General features: G+C 46.0%; 1 protein-coding gene and 1 long non-coding RNA gene across 3 annotated transcripts in view; both read right to left on the bottom strand.

The window, feature by feature from the left end:
• Positions 1-20,730, bottom strand: part of LOC126210060 (alpha-actinin, sarcomeric) — a 488,112-nt gene that overhangs the window by 122,058 nt on the left and 345,324 nt on the right. The window lies entirely within an intron of this gene.
• LOC126210063 (uncharacterized) overlaps positions 1,987-20,730 on the bottom strand; it is a 193,728-nt gene continuing 174,984 nt past the window's right edge. Inside the window, exon 4 of the long non-coding RNA XR_007540602.1 lies at positions 1,987-2,033. This is a non-coding gene — a long non-coding RNA (uncharacterized LOC126210063). The remainder of the gene's footprint in view (positions 2,034-20,730) is intronic.

Genomic DNA, 20,730 nt, shown 5'->3' with positions numbered 1-20,730 from the left:
TTAAGTACGTCTGTCTTTTCTTGAGAGCTTCGGTTCTTCCCGCGTTGCACCTGCGCCACTTAGACGTCAAGCTCTTTCTAGCAGAGTAAAATGACCCCAGTTTTTCATCAGTGAACTAGAACGCACGCTGAAGTGCTTTAAGAAATAAATTTCCCTACTCGCTATTACAATACACTGCAGAGAAGATGCGCCACGCAGAGTATATTCTGTCCTAGATTTACTCGTACAGGTGAAAGCGAAGTGTGCTATCTGGTGAAACGGAGAGTTTGAGCACACCCAGGTCAAACCCACTTGCCGGATTAAAAACCATTCGTCATATAACCAGCCAGCGTATGTGCGGTTTTCCACGGTCGTTTAGGTGAATGCTGGGCTGCTCTCAAGGTCCCCACATACAGACGAACAGGTCCACCGAACTCGTCTCCCCTGACCCATTCATTCATCCATGTGTGGGCGATGGGTCTGCAGTCGGGTTCATGGTCCGGATCCGTCTGTTCGACCAGCGGACCTCTACCTTCTTGCCCCGACTGCTACCTACCAGCTACAATCCGTCAGTGCAGGCAGGTAGGGTCTGCCAAACAGTCGCCGGTCTCCACACAGTCGGGCACGTTGGCGAGCAGGTCGGCAGACCAGTCAGGTTGGAAACGGGAGCCTTTACTTACGGTCGGCCGCGGTGGTCTCGCGGTTCTAGGCGCGCAGTCCGGAACCGTGCGACTGCTACGGTCGCGGGTTCGAATCCTGCCTCGGGCATGGATGTGTGTGATGTCCTTAGGTTAGTTAGGTTTAAGTAGTTCTACGTTCTAGGGGACTAATGACCACAGCAGTTGAGTCCCATAGTGCTCAGAGCCATTTGAACCATTTTTACTTACGGCTTGAAAATACGATACACAAACAGGAGGTGTCCATTCACATACCGAGCAGTCCTCTCACCTGTGACTGTGTGTGGACACCAAGAACTACTTAGCGGACTCTATCTAACTACATTTACAGAGTGGTCAGTAGGTAGTGGTCAGGGCTAGCAGGTTGAATCGACGGACCCGAACCACAGACCCGACTATCGGCCCATCGGCCACACAAGATGAACAGATCAGGACAGTCCCGCTCCACAGACAAGTCGGCAGACTGGTCCACCTTTGTTTGAGGGTCAATTCCCAGACTGAGGACACACACAGCTTCCCTGCCTACAAGTTAAATGACGACTGTGGTAGTGGGAAGGGCATCTGGCTACGAAGTTACAATAATATAAATTCGCCATATCACGAAAACAGTATAAACACGAGGGAGAACTGTCTACCTCCTAGCAAGTTTTACCTCACGCCGACAACTTAGCACAGCAGAGGCTGTGCGTCAAGTAAATACTATGGACTGCTCTGAGGGGGCTTACTGTTCTCCATTTAATCTTGCAATACACGAGGTGCGGCGTACATATCACTGTCAAATCATCCTGATCTAGGTTTTATGTAATTTCTCTAATTGAGTAAGGCAGATGATGGGATGATAACCTGTGAAAAAAAGCACTCCGTCTTCAGGCCACAAGTGGCCCATCGGGACCATCCGACCGCCGTATCATCCTCAGCTGAGAATGCGGATAGGAGGGGCGTGTGGTCAGCACACCGCTCCCCCGGTCGTTACGATGGTTTTCTTTGACCGGAACCGCTACTATTCGGTCGAGTAGCTCCTCAATTGGCATCACGAGGCTCAGTGCACCCCGAAAAATGGCAACAGCGCATGGCGGCTGGATGGTCACCCATCCAAGTGCCGGCCACGACCAACAGCGCTTAACTTCGGTGATCTCACGGAAACCGGTTTATCCACTGTGGCAAGGCCGTTGCCAAGCTGTGAAAAGGATACGTTCAATTTCTTTCACTGTCGTAGCCCATCAGCAGTTTCTACAGACACCAGCGTCGAGGGGACGACCAACTCAACGATTCCCGACTCTCTAAAGGCTCATTTAACAAACACACGTAAAAAAGAAAACCTCGTACTTACACCGTGCGTGCTCCATGCATGATAGCAGCAGACCTGCGGTCACCCACCTGCAACAAAAACAAATAATTTGTTACACATCTACTTTATAACTAGCAGAACCATGTGACGATCCACATTCGTTGAAGTATTTTAGTTGTTAAAGTTCTTATCACTGTTTTTTGTTCCATTTCTGTACGAAGCTTCATAGAGGATTTTGTCACATCTGAAGATGTGCTGAAACATGTAATGTGAATATTCTGTGTACATTATCTGATCAAAACTATCCGGGCACACCTATGCAATGCAGAATTGACCACTAGATGTCCGAACAGACGCACCCGCCAGTATTAAAGGAGACAGGGAGTGTTGTTTTGTTAGCGAGGAAGCAGTAAAAGCAGAATAGTTCGGCCAGGAAAAACTCAATGGCTACGAACGAACCTGAGCAATAAATCCACCAGGGACACTTCAACCGTTTTACAGCTGCCCACGTCGACTGTTTGTGACGTGACTGAGGCAGAAACGCAAATGAACAAGCACAGGTAAACCGAGACTAGGCCGACCTCATATAGTGACGGATGAGGACCGTCGGGCTTTGCAGAGGCTGGTTCTAAAAAATTGTATATAATCTGCAGAGGAATCACTCGTGAGTTCCAGTGTGCTACCAGCAGTCTACCTAGCACAATGTGCGTACGGAGTTAAATAGAATTGGGTACAATGGTCGAGCACTTCCTTATAGGCGACACATTTGTGTGGTCAGCGTTAAGCAGCGCTGACGTGGTGTACAGAGCAACTGGACGCTGAATGACTGAAAACGTGTGATGTGGAGTGATAACTCACCCCATGCCCTGTGGCAATCCGATGGAAGGATTTGGGTTTGCGAATGCCTAGAGAACGTTATCTGCCGCAATGTGTAATGCCAAGACTGAAGTACGGAGGAGGTGGTCTCACAGTTATGGGGGTGTTTTCCATGGTTATGGTGTAGTCCCCTTATTGGGCTCAAGGATATGGTAAATGTGGAAGGATACGAATTCACGTTTCGGGTCGATCAAAGCGTCCGACTCCACCCGTCTGCTTTGACCCGTTGTGATGTGTGTCGTCATTACGGCACGGTGTTGGCAGCGCCGGAATTTGTTGGTGGTAAGTAACTTTTTTGTCTATTCTTGTCGAGTTGTGATGTTTTGTGTATTTATGGTGTATTCAAAGTGATTTAATTGATGAGGGATGTTTGACTTGTGGGTTTTTGGTTTTATTTTTCGTAGTCGTAGGTGCTGGTCTTTTGGTATCAAAAGTTGTTGTTGACCTATATAGGTCACCGGAAATGACCGATTCCCATTTTCGTAGCTGTAGATGTTGGTGTTTTGATATCGTCATCTGTGGTTGGCTACATAGTTCAAGGGAAATGTCAGATTCCAATTTTCGTAGTTTTAGTTTTAGATGTAGATATTGGTAGGTATAGGTCAAGACAAGTGTCCTATTCCTGCAGACTTTGTTGGTGTTGCGGAATGTTGTAACTTTTTTTTCCTTTTCTTTTCTTTTCATTCGTCATTTTGTGTTTTGGGATCGTGTTTTTTTACTATTATATTTAGCTTGTCCTCGCCCTAAACCCCCCCCCCCTCATTTTCCCGCCGTTCTCCCGTTAATTTGATTGCATTTTTGAAGGGAGATGATATTGTCTTATTTATATGTATTTTCTTGTTTGTTGCCGTGTGTATGTAGTGACGTCATAGGCGCCATATTGGAGACGCTTAGAATAGTCATTTCCGCCATACTGATAACGTCATGGGTCAAAGTAGACGGGTGGGATAGGGCACTTCTGTAATCCCCATGTTTCAGCAATTGTGTTCTACGTACGGTAAAGGAACAGTTCTGAGACGATGACTGACCGTATCAACATGATAATGCACGCTGTCACAAAGCAGCACGTCAGATGCAATGGTTTGTGGACATCAGTATCAGTGGACATCGACTGGTCTGCCCAGGGTCCCGACCCGAACCCAGTGCAACATCTTTGGGGTGAGTTAGAACGTCGACTTCGCTCCAGTTCCCAGCAACCAACGTGAATACCTTATATGGTTTCAGCCCTCGGGAAAGAATGTGCTGCCGCTCCTGCAGAGACATACCTCACGGCATGTGTCTGCAGCATAATTCACGTTGTCATGAAAACGAAAGCGACACAAACCACATTAGTATCCCGCTAGCAGGTGCCCGGATACTTTTGATCGGATAGTGTATATTTAAAATATTGTCAAATAAAAAGATGTGTCCGTTTTATCAGCCATTGTCACTCACCTGTAGAACTCTAAATTTGTGTACAATCCGATATCTAAAAGTTACCGAATCAACAGATACAGTAGTTCAAATGGCTCTGAGCACTATGGGACTTAACATCTAACGTCATCAGTCCCCTACATCACACACATCCATGCCCGAGGCAGGATTCGAACCTGCGACCGTAGCGGTCGCGCGGTTCCAAACTGAAGCCCCTAGAACCGCTCGGCCACACCGGCCGGCCAGAAGCACGAGTAGTCGCAGGAGCAACACCTTGTAGCAGACCATTTTGTTCGGCAGATTTGAAAGTAATAAACGAGGTTATTATTCGGCAAAAAGCTAAACATTTGCTTGAAACATGTATTTTGACATTTGAAGTAATTACATAGCCACATTTTCCAAAATAGAAGTTTCTGTTATGTACGTTCTTCCCTTATTTGTCACTCTAGGGCACATGTAGAGTTTCAATGCAATGGTTAAAACCGGAGTGGAATGGAACAGCTCGTGGAAAAGATTTAAATAACCTTTTCACTGTGTTTTTTGATACTGGACTACAGCGACAAGTATACACCGAAAATTATGTACACTGCTGGCCACCGTAAATGCAACACCAAGAAAGACAAGAGGTAGCACAACAAAATTTATTTTGTAGATAACATGTTGACCAAGTATCAAATGATTACGTTTACAGACGTCTGTGACATGCGGTTCCTGCCAGAATCAGTAGCCAGAGTAGCCGCCATTGTTGGAGATCACCGCTGCCACACGTCTCGGCATTGAGTCAAAGAGACGTCGGATGTGTTCCTGGGGTACAGCAGCCCAAGCAGCTTCCACACGTTGCCAAAGATCATCTGGTGTGGCAGCTGGGGATGTAATCTGGGTCACTCGTTGAGCAACCATGGACCACATGTTTTCTATCGGCGAAAGATCCGGAGAGCGAGCCGGCCAGGGAAGCAATTCAATCTGGTTATTGACGAAGAACCTTTGGACAATGCATGCCACGTGTGGTCGCGCATTATCCTGTTGAAATATGGCTGTGGCCGAGCCCTGAAGGTAAGGAAGGACAACTGGCTCCAGCACCTCGGATATGTAGCGCCGGCTATTTCAAGTACCGGCAATGCGTACTAGAGGCGTGCGAGAGTAATATCCAATACCGGCCCATACCATAATACCCGGTGCAAGACCAGTGTGGCGGTGCATAATGCAGCTGTCCAGCATCCTCTCTCCACGGTGGTGCTGCAGACAGAAGCGTGCCTCGTCAGTAAAGACAACGTCATTCCATTCTGCCGTCCACATCCGTCTGTCATCACACCATTGGCGACGGAGACGTCTGTGGTTCTGCGTCAATGGTAGACGAAGCAATGGACGTCTTGCGGACAGACCACTCTGCTGTAAACGGCGTGGAATGGTACGCGCAGACACTGGATGATGCGTTACAGACGCAATGTGCTGTGCTACGGTTCGGGATGTCACTGAGCGATCCGACACTGCCATGCGCACAATTTGCCTATCAGCACGTGCAGTGGTGCACCGAGGTGAATGCGATCGACCACGTCGGTCCGTCGTACCCTCCTGCATCCAACGGTCACATATCCGCATTACAGTTGTTTGGTTTCGTCCAACACGACTAGCGATTTCTCTGTATAATCCACAATCTCGGTAAACCACTATCCTTCCTCTGTCGAACTCGGATACTTGATCAAACGATGTTCGCTGTTGTCTACGAGGCATAACTGATCGTCTTGTGAAACAACCACAAGGTAAACACACGTGCCGAACGTACACTCGTCGAAATCGCCAAGCCTTAAATGGCGCTATGAGGTGGCGCCACAGGCGCGCGTGATGTGCGTCTGCGCTGAAATTCTAATCAGTTGCATATGTCATCGCTGCAAACCCATGGTGTAAATTTCACTTGATTCGGATGGTTCCTTCAGGGTGTTGCATTTACGGTGGCCAGCAGTGTAACATGTCCAGATGTGCTCATGTTAACTGATCGTACTCTTCCATTGCTATACAAGAGAAACACTGAGAATCACAGTATGCTTTTTAGTGATAAATCCCGTTCTTTGTATGAGATGTATCACGTTCTTAAATACACATGTCAGAGAAAATGTGTTCGTAGTCGATAAGTGGCGAGCACCCCACTGTTAGAAGGTGTTTTAAACCGTAGGTGCTGACACCAGGGCTAACGATCCAGTAACTTAGCAGGCGGACGACCTTAACTGCTGATGGGGAGATACGAGTTCCATGCAGCGGGCGATGCGGAAGAACGATCTTCATGAAATCTAAAAACGCAAAATGTCAAAGATAATGAATGTATTGTAATTCTTAATTATCAACTTGAATATCAGATCTGTTATGACCGTTGCAGAAAGAGGGAATTGGTAGCTGTCCTCATTTTCATGTCTTTAACTAATTTTGAAGACAATATAAGAAGGTGAATTGAATCTCACTTCTTAATTACGTAGTGGAGTGAATGAGAACGAGAAGTTAATTTTCAGCAGCTTTATCTGCAGACTGTAAGGAGGCAAAGTCTGAGCTAAGTTGGAGGAAGAAGGCACACGGACTTTGGGCACACACTAGCTGGACCTGATTAATAATACTTAACGGCGACCGAATATTCAGTAAACACCTTTCACGATACACTGAAGTGCCTAAGAAACTGGGACAGACATGCGTATTCAATTAAAGAGATATGTAAACAGGCAAAATACGGCAATGCGGTCGGCAATGCCTATGTAAGATTAAGTCTCTGGCGCAGTAGTTAGATCGGTTACTGCTGCTACAATGGCAGGTTATCAGAATTTAAGCGAGTTTGAACGTGGTGTTATTGTCGGCGCACGAGCGATGGGACACAGCATCTCAGAGAGAGCGATGAAGTGGGGATTTTCCCGCACGACCATTTCACGAGTGTACCACGAATATCAGGAATCCGATAAAACATCAAATCTCCGACATCGCTAGGGCCGGAAAAAGATTCCGCAATAACAGGACCAATGACGACCGAAGAGAATCGTTCGTAGTGACAGAAGTACAACCTTTCTGCTGATAGCTGCACATTTCAACAAGTGTCAGCGTGAGAACCATTCAATGAAACATCATCGATATGGGCTTTCGGAGCCGGAATTGATGACTCACGACCCAAGACTTTACGCCTCGTCTGGGCACGACAACACCGACATTGGACTGTTGATGACTGGAAACATGTTGCCTGGTCGGACGAGTCTCGATTCAAATTGTATCGAGCAGATGGACGTGTAAGAGTGTGCAGACAACTTCATAAATCCATGGACCCTGCATGTCAGCAGGGGACTGTTCAAACTGGTGGATGCTCTGTAATGGTGTGAGGTGTGTGCAGTTTGAGTGATATGGGACCCCTGATAAGTCTGGATACGACTATGACAGGTGACACGTACCGTATGCATTCTGTCCGACCACCTGCATCCATTCATGTCCATCACTGTGCATTCCGACGGACTTGGGCAATTCCAGCAGGACAATGCAACACCCCACACGTTCAAAATTGTTACAGAGTGGCTCCAGGAACACTCTTCCGAGTTTAAAATTTCCGCTGGCCACCAAACTCCCCAGAGATGAACATTATTGAGCATATCTGGGATGCTGTGAAGAAGAGATCGCCACCTCCTCGTACTCTCATGCATTTATGGACAGCCCTGCAGGATTCATGGTGTCAATTCCCTCCAGTACTACTGCAGACATTAGTCGAGTCCATGCCACATCGTGTGCGGGACTTCTGTGTGCTCGCGGGGCGCCGGCCGCGGTGGTCTAGCGGTTCTAGGCGCGCAGTCCGGAACCGCGCGACTGCTACGGTCGCAAGTTCGAATCCTGCCTCGGGCATGAATGTGTGTGATGTCCTTAGGTTAGTTAGGTTTAAGTAGTTCTAAGTTCTAGGGGACTGATGACCACAGACGTTATGTCCCATAGTGCTCAGAACCATTTGAACTTTTTTTTTTTTGCTCGCGGGGCCCTACACGATATTAGGCAGTTGTACGGTTTCTTTCGCTCTTTAATGTATATAAAATGAGTGTTCAGGTGGCAACTTATTTAGGTGTTTGGTGCAAGAGGCGAAGTATAACAGGGCACCAAGTACCCCACGACAACCTGGAACGAAAATGGCTCACATGGCTCTGAGCACTATTGGACGTAACATCTAAGGTCATCAGTCCCCTAGAACTTGGAACTACTTAAACCTAACTAACCTAAGGACATCACACACATCCATGCCCAAGGCATGATTCGAACCTGCGACCGTAGCGGTCGCGCGGTTCCAGACTGAAGCGCCTAGAACCGCTCGGCCACACTGGCCGGCTCAACCTGGAACGCTTTAGGCTTATCCTTAAGAATACGAGTGTACATTCATAGAAGAGTGAATATATTGCTTCGCCCTATCTGTACCTCGCGGATTGACCACCTAGGTAAAATTAGTGAAACTGGAATTTACACAGAGCCTTATCACCAATCTTTCTTCCCGCGAACCATTTGCGACTGGAATATTTAAAGGAGGGGGGGGGGGGGGGGGCGGAGTGACAGTTATGCACAAGGCACCTACCACCCGCCTTAAGGTGACTTGAGGAGTAGAGGTACAGATGTAGACGCAGAAGCCCGTATGTAGACGCAGAAGCCCGTAGAAAAACGAAAGATCACACCGAGACGTGCTGTAATGCGACCTTACACGATCGCGAGGGTTACGCACAAGAAAATTTGACAATAGGCGTAGGCAAAACCTCTAATCGTAAGTAATTATTTAATGATCGTTCGTTAGCGAGAGGACTCGTTAACAAGGACAACTAGTTGCAATTACAACGGGCTGCTGCAGCGGCCTCGTACGGGTAGCAGACCGCTAACCTTAAACGGCAGTAACCGATTGAGGAGCATTAATTGGAACCGCGCAGGAAGGTTAATTTCTATTTTACCTCAGTTAAAAAAGACCGCCGTAACTAGTGTGGACTTACTATTTACTAGCTTTATCAGTTGTGAACATCTCAACACAGGTATCTCCCAACATACATAATAATACACACACACACTTTAAGAAATGTTATCTACTAAATATCTTCGACGGTTGGACTGAAATATACAGCATCGATATGTTCTCCTAACACGCGTATATTAAAAATGTATGCAAAAATTACGTCGCAATTAGTAAATCTACGCACAATAATGGGACTCCTGTCGATCGAAAGGGTAAAAGTGTGAAGAGTACACCCACATCCATACTCTGCAAACCACTGTAGACTGCTTGCTAGCACAGATGTACAGAATTTAAACGTCATGTCATCTATATACATGACGCGGCGCAGGAACTATTTATTTTTAGAAATCATAAGATACGACGTATTAGAGATACCAGTTTCATACTGTTTCCTCGACACGGAGGTACGTTTAGTGGCCTTCGTTCCACTCAGTGCGTTTAGAGAGTCGAAATCGGAAGTTTAGGACCACTTTGGCCGGCATGTCTCTATGTTGGCAATAGCAGCACGAATATTGTTAAGAGCTCACCCAGTGTCTGTCTGGACGTTTTATATACACCAAGGATTTAACACAGCCCCGTAAGAAAGAGTTGTAAACGGGATAAATCTGACGAGCGTGCAAGTCACTGAAGATCTCCCCTCAAAGGGGTCAGACGCTCGGGGAAGTGTTCGCAGAAGAGTATCACCGACGTTCGTGCCGTTTGAGCTGTGGCCCCGTCTTGCTGGAACCAGAAATCTGCAAATTCGGGAAGGAAAAAACTGCTCAATCATCTGGGCATAACGCTCAGACGTGACCGTAATTGCCCTATTCTTCCCATAGAAAAACTTTGGGTCAATAACGCCAATTCTGGATAACCCACACCAGACATTCAAGGTTTCTGTATGCAGGGGCTGCTCATGAAGTTCTCGGGATCTTTGCCACTCCACTATCGCATCCCGACAAATGAAAATGTGCCTCGTCGCTGAAGAACACAAAGAAGTCATGAGCCAGGTTTGCGATCAAGACTTCAGATGCATTTCTTCGTGAAACGAAACCGTGTGTATTAAGTGTGCACCACTGTCAGTTCGTACGGATGAAATTTCAACTCTTCATGAAAATTTCGCCTCACTGAACGATCAGAAGCTGCAAGAGCAGCTGCATGTTTGTGTGCACACAGATTGGGGAGAATTAAAAATCGCCAGCCTTATTTTCTGGTGCCCTGACGTTTCCTGAATGTCCTTTTCTGTACAGTACCAGTACCAGTACCCAAAAACATATCCACCCACATATTAAACGCCTACACTACCTGCAGGCGCGACATTAAACTGTTCCCTGAATGCATGCTGGGTTGCGATGACCGAACGGCCATTGGAAAAGTAAGTCGCCACGTCGAACGCGGGCTCGTCTCTCGTTCACTTCATGATCGCTACGAAACCAACCTAAAAGAAGAAGAAGAAGAAGGAAAAACCACGTGGATCCCGCCCTTTCGAATGCGCTTAACCCCGACCCCGCATAACAATGACTAACGGCCGCTGTATGGTGCGCGTTCCAATTAAGGCAGTCCCCACGCCGAACCCTGCAGAAACCGCAAATAGTAACGCTCGTATCACATTACGTATCCGTAACACGGATATACTGCAACGATTTCTAAAACGGAATAACGGAGAGGTATCTTCAAAGACAAATGTACCTCGTGGAGTACATCAAGGGAATTTTGTAGCACTTATTACTTTACTTAATATATGTAAACAAAGCTAGTGAATAACGTCGAAAACATACAAAGAAGTTCTACCGCAAACACACTGCAGCGAAACGCAGGACGGGTCTGCACAGAAACCATGCATGGCGTAGGGATTAGCATTTGACCCTTAACCGAAAGTAGCGTATTGCGCACTCACTGTCGGAAAGATCCGTTATTGTTTGATTACGCGACTGGCGACTGTAACGGGAAAGCGTCACTTCCATTAAATAGCTCGCACTATGCGTACTGGGAGATTTGTTCTGCTCATATAATGTAATGCGCCGTCCGCTAGCTTGCGGAACTCAGAAGTGAGACAGACCTGTATTGAATCCGCGTTGGGGATTAACGACCTCGTGATGGTACACTGGGCAACCCTGAGTGTGGTTATTAGGCAGTGTCCCACGGCCGTTTGGGCAAATGCTGGGCTTATTTCCAAATTCTGCCTCAGGAATACGATATACAAACGTTTAAAATACGATAGCGGAAAGAACAAAATTTACACGATTCACAGACGGCGCACATGACTTCCCTCCCTTTGGCTGCGTTGACGACTATGGCGTCAGGAAGGGCATCCGGTCACAAGTTAAAATAACTTAAATTTTTGTGGTAAGTTCCTATGGGACCAAACTGCTCAGGTCCTAGGTCGATAGGTTTACACACTACTTAATCTAACTTAAACGAACTTACGCTAAGGACAACACACACACACACGGGGAGGACTTTAACCTCCGACGGGGGAAGCCACGGGAACCGTGACAAGACGCCTTGACCATGCTTGCAAAATCCTGAATAAACAGACCCCTACTAGACTGGATAAACTTTAGGGTAAAGAAATACGGTTACAGACCAATTTAAAGTGGAACGACAACATGAAACTGATAATAGCAAAGACCGAAATCAATTGGAAGGATCCTTAGGGGGTGCAGGGTACCCAGGAAGGAGATTCGAGGGACATTTCGTAAGTAATGGAAACAAATTTATTTTAATTACACGTTTCTTTCGATAAATCTTTACAGCCCTTCAACATAGTCTCCCTGCTTCTCTGTTTGCATCCCTAGGTCTCGGAATCTCTATTATTCCATCCAGGACACCACTTCTGTTCATCTGTCGAATGGTTAGGGTAGTGGCAGAAAGCTCGTCCAGAGAAAATAACGATGTCCACGCATAGGTTTTTCACCTTCGGGAACAAGTCGAAGTCTCGTGGAATCGTGTCGGGGCTGTAGGGATGATGTGGTGACACTTCCCTTCCATATTCGCGCAGTTTTTGGGCTAAAATATTACCGATACGCCCGCGAGCGGCGTCATTGAGAATGAGTGGCACAGCCTCGTGAAACTTAAGGCCGGGTTTGGTGCAATTTTCTGCGCATGTTTTGCACGAATTTGCGATAATACTCTGATGTGACATTTGTTCCACATGGGACTGTGTCGTGATTCCTTGGTGGTCATAAGCAAAGATTATCATTTGCTTGAGCTTTGAATAAGCGCGTCGAAATTTTTTTGGACGAGGAGAATCTGAAGCTCTCCATTCGTTGGAATGTGATTTCAACTTCGGTTCAAAGTCTCTAACACACATTTCATCAACAGCGACAATTCGACAGAAGAATCCTTGGCTTCCATGGTTGAATCGTTTTGTTAGCGTGGTTGCAATGACCAGTCGTTTCTGCTTCTCTTCAGCAGTCAAACAGTGTGGGACACTTTTCGCAGAAACTTCTCTTTCATTCAAATCATTTGTCAGATTACGGAATACTGATGTTGAGGGAATTTCCGTAGTTTCAGAGAGTTCTTCAGAAGTCGCACTGCTATCTTCACGAGAGACTGCCGCAAGTTTTACACTTCGTACATCTGCCGACGTTTCTGGCTTTCTAAATCTTAAATTATCGTATGTGCTCATACGACCACCACGAAAAAACTCTTCCAACGTGAAACTGTTCTACGGTCCACGGTAAACTCACCACAGACTTCACTTAACGCACTGTGGATTTCTGTCGGGTTTTTTACCGCGTAAAGCTTTGATCTTCATGTATGGCCTCTGGTCCTGAACAGTCACAGTAACCAAGACCCCTGCAGGGCCCTTTTTTCCTCTCACCAATTTTATTTTAGAGTACACAGCAACTACAGCTGACGTAATTTTCATTGCTGTTGCATCAAACGATCCACATAATACTAACCTGTGCAGTACTTTTGAAATGTCCCTCGTAGCTTACTAAACCTGTATGCGACCGATATTCGTCATTGTTAGCCAGTCTGGAACACTTAACACAAACATAATTGATAAAAGAAACACAGATGATGCAAATGAGAGCACTACGTTTTTTTTACGGTTCGTTCAGCAAGAGCAGAAGGCGTCACGGAGATGACCCTTCAACTCCAGTGGCATAGGGTGAAATATGCGTTGTGTGGTTTGTTGTTTAAATTCCACAAGCGTCCGTTCCTATGCGATACAACCAACTTATTGCTTCCTCCGCGTATACACTATGTGATCAAAAGTATCCTGACACCTGGCTGAAAATGACAAGTTCGTGGCGCCCTCCATCGGTAATGCTGGAATTCTACATGGTGTTTGCCCAGCCTTAGCCTTGATGACAGCTTTCACTCTCGCAAGCATACGTTCATTCAGGTGTTGGAAGGTGTCTTGGGGAATGGCAGCCTATTCTTCACGGAGTGCTGCACTGAGGAGAGGTATCGATGTCTGTCGGTGAGGCCTGGCACGAAGTCGGCGTTCCAAAACATCCCGAAGGCGTTCTATAGGATTCAGGTCAGGACTTTGTGCAGGCCACTCCATTACAGGGATGTTATTGTCGTGTAACCACTCCGCCACAGGCCGTGCATTGTGAACATGTGCTCGATCGTGTTGAAAGATGCAATCTCCATCCCCGAACTGCTCTTCAACAGTGGGAAGCAAGAAGGTGCTTGAAAGATCAATGTAGGCCTGTGCTGTGATAGTGCCACGCAAAGCAAGGAGTGCAAGCCCCCTCCATGAAAAATACGACCACACCATAACACCACCGCCTCCGGCAGTAGACACGCTGGCAGATGACGTTCACCGGGCATTCGCCGTACCCACAGCTGGCCATCGGATCGCTACATTGTGTACCGTGACTCGTCAGTCGACACAACGTTTTCCGACTGTTCAATCGTCCAATTTTTACGCTCCTTACACCAAGCAAGGCGTCGTTTCTCATTTACCGGCGTGATGTGTGGCTTATCAGCAGCCGCTCGACCATGAAATCGAAGTTTTCTCACCCCCCGCATAACTGCCATAGTACTTGCAGTGGATCGTGGTGCTGTTTGGAGTTCCTGTGTGATGGTCTGGATAGATGTTTGCCTACTACACATTACGACCCTCTTCAACTGTCGGCGGTCTCTGTCAGTCAACAGACGAGGTCGGCCTGCGTACAGGCGTATGACACATGTGACACCCAATCACCACGTTCGAAGTCCGCAAGTTCCTCGGAGCGCCTCATTCTAGTCTCTCACGATGTCTAATGACTACTGATGTCGCTGATATGGAGTACCTGGCAGTAGTTGGTAGCACAATGTACCTAATATGAAAAACTTATGTTTTTGGGGGTTTGCGAATACTTCTGATCACTTAGTGTATCTAGTGACAGATTAAGCTAAATTTTGACAGATTCGAGCATAATATTGGAGGCTTACCAACAGTCATTCTTCCGGCGGATCAGGATCGGGTAGCCTGATGAGTGCACAAAGTACCCTGTGCTTCATACCATAAGGTGGTTTGCGGAGTGTGTATGTACACATGAAGAAAAGTGTCCGGGAACACCTATTACCGGACTTTTATATGGCGTGAGGTTCAAATGGCTCTGAGCACTATGGGACTTAACATCTTGAGGTCATGAGTCCCCTAGAACTTAGAACTACTTAAACCTAACTAACCTAAGGACATCACACACATCCATGCCCGAGGCAGGATTCGAACCTGCGACCCTACCGGTCGGCGGTTCCAGACTGAAACGCCTGGAACCGCTCGTCCACAGCGGCCGGCAATATATGGCGTGTGTCCATCCTTCGCCTTTATGATGACTAACTTTGCTGGCAACGTTTTCAATGAGGTGCCTGAATGTATGTCAACGAATTGCAGCCGATTCTTCCTCTAGCACCAAAATCAGGAAAGGCACCGATGTGCGACATGCGTATCTAAGCGAAGTCAAAGTTCTAACTCATCCTAAAGATGTTCCGTTGGGTTCAGGTCTGGACTTTGGGCAGGCCAATCGATTTCGGGAATATTATTGTTCACAAACCACTTCCTCGCAGACGCTGCTTTGTGACAGGGCGAATTTTCATGCTGAAACAGACAACTATCACCTGTGAACTGTTGTTCTACTGTATGCACAAAACAATTCTGTATAATGTGTTCATATCCTATCATGTTTAGCATTTTCTACTGCGCAATAAAGGGACCACGTCCCAACTACGTACGTCACCCCATTCCGTGAGACCACCTTCTCCGTACTTCACTGTTGGCAATATACGTGACAGGTAGCGTCCTCCACGCATTCGCCCAACCCAAAACCCCTTCCAAGGAATTCCACCGAGTGTAGCGTGGTTCATCATTCCGAATCACTGTTTGTAGTCATCCACTGTCCAGTGCCGTCGCTCTTCACATAATCTCAAGAGTCGCCTAGTTCTCATTACAGAAATGTCTAGCTTATGAGGAACTTCTTGACCACTGTAGCTTGTTCTTTGTAACTCCACACGCACAGCCACTGTGGTAGCTTGACTGTTGGCAGCACTTTGGAACTCACGAGTGATATCTTCTGCTGATATATGCGACTTTTTACAACCAACCTCCGCAATGCTCCGACTGTCCCTGTCCAACGCAGCACGAGGCCGGCCTGGTTCTTTCGCGTTCCCACTTCACAATCACTTGACCAACAGTCGAATTGGGCAGTTTTAGGTTTGAAATGTACGTGGCGGATTTGTTATGCAGGTGGCATCCATTGACTATAATTTGTTCGTCGTAAGAATAAACCTAATGTAATCATTGCACTACCTATTCTTCCGCCTTTGCTGGAACCTCATTGGATTTCGGTTTCACGGGGGACTGCAGCCAAGCTGTCTCGAATACTGTCAACTACCATAATAAGGGTACGTTTTGTGCTGCGCGTTACGCGCATATCGACTTAGCGGTAATACGGGACAACAGCTTTACCGGCGCATTTAACTTGGACAGCACTGACCGGTCAGCTGGTACAGCTAGCCAGCAGTGACGTGGCCAGCTGCAGTTCACACGTAAAGAGAGACGAGCAGAGGGGGCAATACAACTTCGAATCTCATTTAATTTTTAAGCAGAATGAAATAATACACTGCAAGTCTCCCACAATACGATCCTTAGACGGCTAGACGAAAACAACACGTCATCGTTTTTATCTGACGTACTACTGTAATTAAAAACAAAAATAATGAAAATTCACAACTTATCCACAGGGTAATTTTTCTGCATAAGCTGTATGTAACTTAGGATAGTTCTGAACGATTTCGTCGTATAGTTAAATATTGAAGTCACTGAAGGTATTACAGTCAGTCGTCCGGTAATCTCTTAGCTCCTTCCTTATCCGAATCCGAGAAATACATTTCAGTTCTGGAAGTGTCACCTGCTACGCTGATAACGAGCCTACCAACAACAGAATGCACGAAGCCAACCAGGCGCAGCATTTTCTCTTCTTATATGACGAGCCGCTCTACTGTATATCCAGCCGGCGTTCGGCAGTGACGTGTGAAAAAGCTACGGTACAGTAGCAAATGTAAAAATGCAGCATTTGTCTGATGTGCTCGATGCTTGAAAATGATCCTTTTTCATTTTCCTTCGATACTCATCTACCTCTGAGGTATAAAACGATGCGCATAGTTCAAATAAAGAGGATTCAGTTTTTCATTTTTTGCCTTAAAAATTAAATTGTTTTCTTAATTCAAACAACTTTTAAGAACCGTCTTTCATAAAACATCGATAATTAAGAATTTGTATTTGAAGTGGAAACAGGAATTTCGCGTCCTATACGTAATTAGAAACACGTCGTGCAGTATTCATAATAAATGTTGATGAGTTTTATAATAACGAGATGTAGTATTTCAAATTGAACGAGAAAACAATGATACTGGGGTGATTTGAATCAACGCACGAGTAACCGCATTTGTTTTACGTTCCATTACGCTACCGACTGTGCCACACGTTCGGGGAATGTCTACCTGTCAACTGCACTATATACAATGCTTGGCAACCTTCAAAGCAGAATATCTTCATACTGCCCATTAACAGCACAATCAGATCACAGGTTGCAGAGGCTGTGACTGTGCACGATTTTTGAAATAAAAGTACGTAGCTCTAGCGTGTCTAAGAAAAACGTTGATGGCTGTTAATACATTTGAATATTTTAAAGTTTCATTTAATAGCTTAGTAATAAGCTACATACGTAGGACGTACTTCCGAGAGCGTAACACCACTAGTGAACGTGTGCTACGGCTTCTGACCAATCACCGCGTTTGTGTGTGTTTACATCAGGTTTATTCTTATGATGAACGGATTATACTGCGAGTTCTCCTCACCGGCCCATTCTGTCATTACTGTTTCTTTCACTGAATACAATACTCCTCGCATTCTCTTAGCGCGGTGGATTCGTCTATCGTGGCATCTAATGGTCAGTTCAATATTACATAGGGGTGTAGAATGTAACAAGCAGTGTTCTTTTAGTCTTATTCGCAACTTCTGACGCTCTGGGCTATGCACAGAGGTGCCACAGACACAAAAACAACGAGCAGCTCTATGGCGGGCTGTTAACTGGCACACTGCAGGATCAAGACTGCGGCGTGTAGACTTGGCCACTGTTTCTATGTTTCGATACAGTGTATCGATACGTGGAACTGTTTCAGTGTTTCGGAACAGCTGTGGCTCACTGTTTCGAAACAGTGGTGTTTCATTCCGCCCGTGTCTCTGATAACCGGAACAGATTCGATCTCGAGCCAGACACAGATACTGTATCGTTGTTTCAAAATAAGGCTGTTTCAGTCCACCTGTGCTTGGAACGGACTAATTGTATCGAAACAGTGATGTTTCATTCTGCTCTGTGTCGGACGAGATTCGGGCTCGGCACAGGTACTGAAACACAACATACCACTTTGTGAAACACTTTCAAGAGTGTCGAAATCTTTTTGACAAGCAATAGCATGAAGCTTAAGATATCCGAAAATAAAGCTTCGTTTCTATCTGACTGTCCTATTCCGAAATGGCGTAACATCTGCTTTATAAACACTAACCAAACAATAAAACAACGCATACTATTCACATTCAAAATAATAGATATGTGAAAATCATTCAGTTAAATTACACTTTTTTTATAACACACGTTTCTCTGGTCATGTACAGTAATCATATCAAGAAACGCAAGTAAGCCTACAACATTTTGAATAAAAAAAGGCGTAGAGTGACAGTTATTAGACATATACATAAATCTGATGTAGGTATAATTGCAAGCAACCTGTTTGACATATCACTGATAGTGTAATGGTGAACGGGAAGGGCTGGGAAGCATGGTGAATTTATAGTAACGGTTCGAAACACCTTGAAAGACAAAATTTTTTCTGATATATTTTGTTATTTATTCTAATTATGTGGCGTTATTTGTGAGTCTATAGTCACTGTGCCTATTATCCACAGTGATTCCCTTTGTGTGCATGGAAATTAGCAAGATGGGTATATTACCCATACTAACGGAACGTGGGAATCCCAGTAGCATATGAGTTGTTTCTGCAGTTTGATCCCACCTCCAGTTCCGTTCGTGGTGGTTCTTCTGTTTTCAGCTATGGCTGTCCTCAGCCAATTGAAAAGTATGAAAGTCACCACGACACGAAAACAGCGCATTTGCTTCAGGTAATACGAAACTGCCAAGACGCCTAAGTGATAGTTTCATACTTCCTGCGATATGATTAGCGCTCTCACACCTCATTTATGTTTGTATGGACATACGTATACAGTAGACATTCAAGATGATAAAATGTGTAGTTTTATTAGATCACAAAAAAACAAACTGTTTCAGTGTTTCGAAACAGCGTATCGAAACATTACAATGTACTGTTTCATTTGTTTCGAAACAGTTACGTGTTTCAGTTTGCCCATCTCTAGCGGCGTGGAGTTGACTGGCAGCGGTTGTGGTGAATCGGCAGACTGCGCTGCTCGCTCGCGCCAAAACGCGCCGTGAATCATGGGCTTCTTGGGCAAGGTCACCTGGCCTTCTCGTCTGGCGCGAACTCCCAACCGCCATAAGCGTGACTCAGCCACATTGTGTAACGGACACGGGCAACGTGCTCGACTACGCACACAACTTTTTGTTCGGTTTCGTAGTAGCCGTAAGCGCACGTTTCGCTGGAGTCGGACGGGCGGCACGTACCGACGTAAATCCACTGCAGGCCCACTGTGAAACCTGGAACTAGCGCACCTGCTTCGCCACTAGTCAAGCGCGCATTCAACATCTGCAGTCCAATTTAAAATATTTGGCGCATGACAGCTAGCGGGTTGAACTACACGAATGACTACGTTTACATGCGTTTCCCGAAGGCGAAACAGGATTTCGGAAATAGTTTTTCGCTGTAGTTTTTACATGTGTGGAACGGATGTGCTAGCCCAGTCAAACAGCTGCTCCCGATTTCGATTTAGTCGGCACAATCGCTATTTATCTTCAACTAGAGGTGTAGACAGGTTCAAGGCCGCGCGGGATTAGCCGAGCGGTCTGGGGCGCTGCAGTCATGGACTGGGTGGCTGGTCCCGGCGGAGGTTCGAGTCCTCCCTCGGGCATGGGTGTGTGTGTGTTTGTCCTTAGGATAGTTTAGGTTAAGTAGTGTGTAAGCTTAGGGACTGATGACCTTAGCATTTAAGTCCCATAAGATTTCACACACATTTGAACAGGTTCAAGTTCAGTTTAATGTTTCTACTTCTCCTTCACTGTACAACAAGTCACACCGTCCTTATTAGTCTAAAGTTTTTAAAAACAAGACATAACCTGACAGCTCGAACACGTTTCAAATACGGTCGTCCGTTTACAGGAGAGCGAAAATCGACTGTGGAGGTGGAAAACAGGCGGCTAGAACCGGATTTCCAGAATCGATTTCGGAGTGTTTACGCGACCAACCAGAAGCGGCACTGGCAAAGCGGTTTGCGAAATCCGGTTTTGAGAGCCCCATGTAAACACAGTGAGTGTGATCCTGGTACCGCCGGCTTCCATTATCTTGCCACTGCCGCTGCGTACAGCATTTTGCTTGGCGCTTCTGAAGTAGGAAACCCTTCCCAGGGCTAACATTTCTTATACTTCAAGAAAAAAGATAATTCCGGTCCCAATTAAAATTAAGAACACATATCTGACATTCTTGGGCACACTACGCAGATTGTAATATGTCAACTACAAAACTTTTACGTGGTTTTGGTAGATGTACTTGGTATGAGTTACGTATTGACTCAGTTGCAACAAAGCTGATGTACAGAAACCCTGAAAAGCTTGAAAGGGTGCTGCGAGTAGGCTCTGCTGAGAAATAACTGTTACGGAAAATGATCAGTTCGTTGCGTCGTTCCCGAGTTTAACATTTAAATTATGCGGTCGAGCTGTTGCGCGCAAATACAAGAGGCCCACCAGAGACTGTGTCGCCAAATGTGTTTTTCATTTGGTTTCCTAAAACCAAATAAGAGAGCGATACAAAAATTGAATATGGGACGGCAGTAAGCATCAAAACCGAGACAAAGGCTGAAGCAGTTCCGTGCGGTGTCGTCTGCGCTCTGAGAA

Source organism: Schistocerca nitens, chromosome 10 (genome assembly GCF_023898315.1).
Source record: "Schistocerca nitens isolate TAMUIC-IGC-003100 chromosome 10, iqSchNite1.1, whole genome shotgun sequence".
NCBI classification, from domain to species: domain Eukaryota; kingdom Metazoa; phylum Arthropoda; class Insecta; order Orthoptera; family Acrididae; genus Schistocerca; species Schistocerca nitens.
Note: the sequence above shows the minus strand (reverse complement) of the source record. Positions and strands in the feature narration are given on the sequence as shown.